Source organism: Cryptomeria japonica, chromosome 4 (genome assembly GCF_030272615.1).
Source record: "Cryptomeria japonica chromosome 4, Sugi_1.0, whole genome shotgun sequence".
Taxonomy (NCBI): domain Eukaryota; kingdom Viridiplantae; phylum Streptophyta; class Pinopsida; order Cupressales; family Cupressaceae; genus Cryptomeria; species Cryptomeria japonica.
The window spans coordinates 28,652,603-28,661,035 of NC_081408.1; positions in this window are offsets into that span (position 1 = coordinate 28,652,603).

The following is an 8,433-nucleotide window of genomic DNA, read 5'->3' on the forward strand; positions in this document are numbered from 1 at the left end:
AGGTCAACCTCCAATGGTCATATAAAGCCAACAATTTCATTTCCTGCCAGAGTGATAGGTCCACCTATTGAGGGAGACTAGGGTGGTACCACCTTGGTACTCCTCATTCAAAGACCTTAAATTAACCCCAAGGAGAAGGGTATAGCTCTAGAGGATCAATTGGTAGGTGTATATGGCATAAGAATTGGATTTAAGGCACTAAAAAAACCCGAATAAGAGATGAGGAGGAAACATGCTAAATTAGGGGTACAAACATGAGGTGTAAATTGGCCAGATGATAATTTATGATGTTACATTTAGCCCCCACTTCAATGAGACTGTGAGCCTATCGAGATACTCACAATAAAGTAGACAAAAGAGAGATGAAAAGAGATAGAATAAAGGAGCAATGAGGAGCACAATCACAAGGAGTATAATACATCACTAATTTTGAGGAAATAAACCCCCAATCTTAGGATATTAACTCACACAAATGCATGCAAGGGAACACAAAACAAAAAGGTAACAAAAGACAAACAAAAGGCAAACAAAGGCAATCAAAGACAAAAGGAAAAATGACATACACAGAGACTAAAAACCAAAACAATACCTCAAGCCAACTAGCCAAAGAGACCTCGATATCAAAATGTATAAACCACTAATCTCATTCTCACAAAATGTTATCTTAAGAACAAAGGTGATCACATAAAAGAGTGAAGCATGCATCATCCATGGGCCATGAATAAAAAATCTATGAGTTCATGAGAAGAAAAAGAAAGAGAACATGGATACACGCTAAATGTGTTTTTATAGGTGATCCATGAGAAGAATAGTGGGAAAGGACGTGGATACACACTTTAGATGTGTTTTTCTAGGTATCCATGTTGAGGAGGAGAACAAGAATAGTCTAGTGTTTTTCTAATTCCAATCATCCATGTGCATGTGTGCAAGTGATGTATAGTTTCAAGTATATAACATCTCATATAAGAGTTTGTTTCCTCTAGTTTCGAGCATGCATCAACCTATTTAAGATATATATAATGCAAATGCAAATGCCAAGTGGAAAATGTATATCTTTAGGAACATCTCATATAAGAGTTTATTTTCTCTAGTTTTAAGTTTGTATAATCTCATTTGAGACAAATGCATGCTTGGTTTTGAGGACATCCCATATAAGAATTTTCTTTCTCTAGTTTTGGTGATGTGTACCCCATCTAAGATATCAAATTCTACATCTGGTTTTGGGCATGAAGCATCTTGTATAAGAGTTTATTTTCTCTATTTTTGAGTCTGGGCACCCCTTTTAAGGCATGCCACAATATGGTACAATATAGTACAAAGATGGAAATATGGGTGCCCTCCCCTTAAGATATCAACATAGCCCTATGTTGATGTCTTAACAAAGCTAGAAACAAGGATACCTACCTTTATTACAAAGGATATATCCTTTGGGAAACAATGCCATAAATCAAAGCTAAAGAGGAAATACTCTTACAATCAAGGATAAGATTGTTGAAAAAGAGACATATTGCAACAAGTGTAAAGGGGATCTTTGGAGGATAAGAGATCTTTGCACAAAAGACATCTACCTCCAAGAGAAGTTCTTGAACAAACATAGCATCTTCTACCAAAAGAAGGAAGGAGAATTAGAATGTATATCTTCCCCCTGTTTCTAAGTGAAAGGGATTATTGATGAAGGATTATATATTTTTGACCCAATGTGAAGGGGCAGATTTATAATAGATATACATTTCCAAGTGATAAATAGGTTACAAATAAGGATACACACCTCTTGAATAAGAGAGAATCCTTGAGAAAACAACTTCACACAAGGAATGACATCAAATCATAATGAAACACCACTCAAAAAAGGAAAAGTGGATCCTTACAAAGGACAAGAGAGAGAAATCATTTCCCCCCAAGTGTAACAACAATGAGAAGAATTAAAAAATATCTAAAGATAGATTAAACATAATCAAATGCACAATATAGTCACATGAAGCAATATTCAATGCAAGAAAAAAAATTATATATGTAAAATGAAACTCTAAAGAAGAGGTAATATTCAAAGGTGAAGAACACAAGTGATCACTGAGAGGGGGTGTGAATCAATGATATTCTAAAATTTTAAACCAAAGTGTGCAAATTTAAATGAATTAAACCGTACACACACACACAAAGATAAATCATATAACACAAGGATATATGAGGATAACCCAATGTGGGAAAAACCTCGGTGAGAAAAGTTACTGGAATTTACTGCTCCAATCCAAGCTCACAATGAAATAATTGATTACAATAAATTTTTGGGTACCAACCCAAGGAGCACCTACTCAAGGAGCACCTACCCCTACTTTGAGTACCCACTCAAATAGTTATAATGACTGAGTGATAAATTTTTAAAAATGAGACAATTTTTTACAAATGACTTTTGTAACCCTTTCAAACTGATGGACATGTACTTATTACTGCTCTGAAATGATGTCCCTTGAATGTCTCTCTTTTTCTTTTTGGTCTCTACTATTGATCACAATCCTTTGCCCAATATCTTTTGGCTTTTATTCTCTTCTCAGTCTAAGCTAAAATGTCCCTTTTCTCTCTACTGCAACTTATCTTCTTTTGAATACCTTTTCAATTACTTGATTTACCTCTTGTTGTACCTTTTCCTTGTTAGCCTTGCCTTCTTAATTTTATAATTTCTGCTCTCAACTACTACTTTTAGTTTCCCCTAATCTCCTCTTCACCTTCTATTTTCTCTGTACACAATTTTTTTGCGATGTTATTGATGACTCAGACGTCCTATTATGTGCAACTACGTAAAACATTTTTCTGTGTCCTCCTCTATTCTCTTTATCCTCCAACCTTTTTTTTTTTTTTTTTTACTCTTAAACTACTGCTCTTAACCACCAGAAACAATTAGTGGTAATCTATGTACAACCAGATTTTCCCTCCAAATAGATATTATATAAAAATTGTTCTATCTATTAAAATAATATTTCATGTCTCTTCTTCAAACTAATAGTAATCAGAACTAAATGCCATCTTACTTCTTTCAACAACCTCTGTAGTCAATTTTGTCTACCATCTATCTCAAGCACGCACCAAGATCTGCATGCATCAAGTTTTCCCTATCAAAATGAATTTTTATTTTTTTAAAATATGCTCAGGCTAAAAAAATGATTTGCCTTGTCTCATCATTCCAATCTACTAGTTGTGCTCATTAAATGAGACCTTCCTTGTTTACTTAGCAATCTATGTAGTTTGATTTCTCTTTTACATGAAAAATCCATTCCAACAATGATCAATCAACTGCAACACTATTTAGAATTTAATGTTAGTCCCAATCGGTGCTAAGAGGGGAGGGGTGAATCAACACTTTATCAATTATATCAGATTTAACCTTCATCAAGTTTTTTATTCAAACTTAATACTTATCAGAATAACCAAGATTAATAAAATACTTGCACACACATGACAATTCACACAAGAACACCAAGATTTATCTTGTGGAAACCCAAATGGGAGAAAACCACGATGTGAGTAGAAACTCACAAAATATGCACTCTTCTGGAGTACACTCGGTAAGGAGCCATCCCTGTTAGGAAATTAAAAAGAAATTGTTAGGTGTCACCCACTTAAGGGATTTTCTTTAAGGCCTGTTAGTGCATTTACCCTATTAGAGGTAGCCTTGTTAAAGGACTAAGGTTCATCAATTAAGATGTCACTCAGTTAAGGGATTTTACAAAGGGACCTATTAAAGTCCACCTGATTAAGGGATTTTGAGTTTCAATGGTTAGAAAGTAACAGGGTTTGCTAAAATAGCTAGTGATAGCTTGATCAAATCACATACTCTATCTCCACTGATTGTGTCATCTCTGCACTATATCACTTCTCTACTCATACCCTCCACTCTGCACTCTGTCAGTCCTCTACTCATACCCTTAGCTCTACACTATGCTGGTCTACTTCACACACACTTTACTCTACTAAATCACTTAGCACTTCCTCACTCTTCACTCTGCACTTTGGATCGCCTCTCACAGAATTTGAACTTTGCAAATTTTTTGATCAAAATGTTTTGCATGAACTCAAAACACTTTATACTCCCTTTGTCATCACCTTTACGTGTTTCCTTAATCAATACAATCACAGATCTCATTAGATTTCAATTTAAAATATTCCCACTTTCTCTGTGCACCGTGCAACAATTCCACCAACTACTCATCCAGATCTGCCACTACATCCCCCAAAAATAGCGACTTCTGGGTCGAGTTCAGTCTTTTAAATACAAACCAAAAAATTCGCAAGAAATCATGGCTTAACTACATGATGATTGAGGTTGACTTCACCAATCTTTAGTTTGACGTTATCACAAACTAACCAACTCACTTGTTTCCATCACAACTTTGTAATTGATCACCGCTCCTAGATTTACAATGACCACCTATCTTCCTTCTACTTCATCATCCTACCGGTATACCACTGCGCTCTTCACTACCGGTCCTTCTACTTCACTGGCCTACCAGTATACCATTACGCTCTTCACTACCAGTTCATCCTTTGAGACCTGTTTGCAGTATTTCAATGAAGCCTCTTTTCCTATTTTCCAATGGGGTTCTGGTTTGCATAGGACCTCAAGCCTTCTTGCCTAAGTTACCTATTGTGACTACTTTATCATCATATTCACCAACTTGAAGATCTAACCTTAACACCGATCTTCATGAATGATAGACTGGTTAGCTTATTCTGTCTTCCCTTGAACTGATTGAACCTTTATCATCTATCTCTGATGCTACTTCCATGTTGTTTGCAAGCCATCACCTTTTCTACTGAGATACACCATTCCATCGATCAATGTTAGTCATCAATGACAAATCTCAACTAATATACCGATTCACTGGATTAACAAGTTATGTCAATATCAGTAATACCAACAATCTCCCCCTTTGGCATTGATGCCAACACTTTAGAATATGTCTTATCAGTTGCTCTTGCAAGTACTTTCTTCATTTCTTTATTTATTTTTGTACCAGTCATTACTTCTTCTCTAAGTAATGAGTATCTCCCCATAACATTGGCAACACTTTGTTTTCATCATACCACTCTAACCACTTCTATCAATCCTCTTCTTAAGCAACCCATTGCTCAACACTACTACACACATTTTGCCCACTACTCAACAATACTCAAACACTATAATAATCTCACCCTTTGACAACAATTCCAAAGATGTATTCTAATACACTGACAAGACTGCTCCCGCTAACTGGAGTAGTCCACACTTATCAATCTATTCTTAGAAATTTTTTTAAAGAAAGCATGCTAGATTGATGTAGAGCCTTTCTTCTCTTACTTTAATACAAGTAGGGGTATCACCCCTAGCTTACCTTTGAGATATTCAAAGGTATCCTTCGTTAGTGGCTTGGTGAAGATATCAGCCACCTGTTCTTTTTTTGGTATATACTCTAATCTTACTTCTTTGTCTTGAACTTGTTCCCTGAGGTAGTGGTACAAATCCTTCCGGTTGCTCAATGTACACTTCTTCCTCTAAAATACCATTCAAGAATGTCGATTTGACATTCATTTGGTAAACTTTGAACTTCTTGTAAGAAACATAAGCAAGCAATATTTTGACCCCTTCTAGCCTGGCCATTGGTGCAAAGGTTTCTCCATAATTCAAACCTTCTTCCTAAGCATACCCTTTGCAAACTAACCTCTCTTTGTTTCTTACTACTTGACTGGTTTCATCCATTTTGTTTCTAAACACCCATTTGGTGCCTATCACATTTTTGTTCTCCAGTCTGGGCACAAGAGTCCAAGTTTCATTTTTCTCAATTTGCTCCAGTTCTTCCTCCATGGCTTTGATCCAGTCTTCATCTTTTAAAGCCTCCTTTGTTATTTTGGGCTCAATTTTGGAGAGCAGACAAGTATTCTCTCTTTCTCTTCTTCTAGTCAATACTCATGCATCTTTGTCACCAATGATATTGTCAATAGAGTGATTGTTTTTGACATACCTTGCTAGTACTGGTTCATTTCTTGGAGCTTCTTCTACTGGTTGTGCAGTTTCTACTTCACACGCTTCCTCATTTTCCACTACAGTAGGATTCTCTTCAGCAGGTTCGACTCGTACAGTGTACTCAAATTCTTGATATTCCTTTGGTTCACTCTTGCTATCTTTTTCATTTTTATCAGAGAACTCATCTACTCTGACATTAGCATTGTCCACAATCTTACTGGTCCTTTTGTTCAAACATTGATATGATTTAATCTTTGTGGAGTAACCTAAGAAGGTTCCTTCATCACTCTTGGGATCAAACTTTCAAGAATACTCATCCCTCTTGATATAGCATCTACTTCCAAATACCTTGAAATATCTCACATTGGGTGAGTATCCACACCATAACTCATAGAAAGTATTATTTGTCGCCTTCTTCACTTGTATCTTGTTCAAGGTATACATAGCAGTACTTACTACTTTTGTCCAAAAGACATGTGGAATATCCTCTTGTATCATCAGAGTCCTCACATAGTCAAATAGAGTTTTGTTAGGACATATGGATGCAATATGACCTATTCTATTACAAGAGAAACACTTCAAGGGATTTTTACCTTTATACTTTCCTTTTCCTCTTGTCGGCCTTCTTGCTAATAGAGCTTCAATCTCATCTTGTTCATGTTCTTCAGATAACAGGTTGTCACATTCATGAGAATGACTAGGTCTTGTACTAGAACTGTTTCCGATTTCTTTTCTTCTCCTTGTTGGTGCAGGTATCATGGAAGCTTTGAAGGCAACATCAATCTTTGGTACATTGTTATCATAGTTGCTTAGTTCAAAGGTAGTCAACTTACCAATTAGTGAGTCAAGTGAAATACTAACTATTCCAAAGGATCTGAGTTCCTAAATTATAGAAACCCTTATGGCATATTGTGGTAGCAAGGTTCTCAAGATTTTTCTGAGCACATCATCTTCTTCAAGCTTTCCTCCAACACTTCTCATGGAATTTACCACATCCTTTTTTTTCTTGCTATACTATTCTATATTTTCTCCTTCTTGTGTCCTCATCTCATTAAATTTGCCTCTTAAGTTGTCCACCTTACCCTTTGGTACTTGAGGATATCCCCCATAAACAATCTTTAGCTTATTCCACATCCCATAGGCTTTTTTTCAGATCTTGAACCTTAGCATATTCATTATCAGATAGAGTGCTAGCAATCACATCCATAGTTGTAATGTTGTCTTGCCTTTCTTTGATCTGATCTGTAGTGAGAACCCCTATAGGTTCATTGTACTCTATGCTTACATGATTCCAATATTGATCTCCTAGGGTTCTTAGGTAGAGCTTCATTCTACCATACCATAAGGTGTAATTATCCTTAGAGAACGTACAACCCTCCTTTCACATCATCTTGGATCTTTCCTTAATCTATCAAGCTCTTCAGAGTCTAAGGACCAAAGCTCTGATACCAATTGTTAGTCCCAACCGTTGTTGAGAGGAGAGGGGTGAATCAACACTATCGATTATATCAGATTTAACCTTAATCAAGTTTTCTATTCAAACTTAATACTTATCAGAATAAGCAACATTAATAAACTAAATGCACACACATGACCATTCACTCAAGAATATCAATATTTATCTTGTGGAAACCCAAATGGGAGAAAGCCATGGTGTGAGGAGAAACTCACAAAATTTGAATGCTTTTAAAGTATGCCTCGTAAGGAGCCATCCCTATTAGGAGATTACAAAGACACTACTAGGTGCCACTTGGTTAAGGGATTTTCTTTAAGACCTGTTAGTGCCTTTACCTTGTTAGAGGTAGCATTGTTAAAGGAATTATGATCATCAATTAAGATGTCACCTGGTTAAGGGATTTTACAAAGGGACCTGTTAAAGTCCACTCGGTTAGAGGATTTTGAGTTGCAATGGTTAGAAAGGAACAAGAAGTTGATCTACTGGAATAGCTATTGATAGCTTGATCAAATCACAATGATTCTCATACCCTATCTCCACCTGTTGTGTCTTCTCTACACTACACCAGTTCTCTGCTCTTACCCATAGCTCTGCACTTTGTTGGTTTTCTTTTCATACCCTTGGCTTTGCACTTTGTCAGTCTACTTCACACACACTTTGCTCTACTAAATCACTTAGCACTTCCTCACTCCTCACTCTGCACTTTGGATCGCCTCTCATAGGATTTGTACTTTGCAAATTTTTTGATCAAAATGTTTTGCATGAACTCAAAATAGTTTATACTCCCTCTGTCGTCACCTTCAGGTGTTTCCTTAATCAATGCAATCACTTATCTTGGTATATTTCAAATTCAAATCTTCTCGCTCTTTCTCTATGTGCCTTGCAACAATTCCACCAACTACTCATCCAAATCTACCACCGTATCCCCCAAAAATAGAAACTTTTGGGTTGAGTTGAGTCTTTTAAATATGAACCAGAAAAT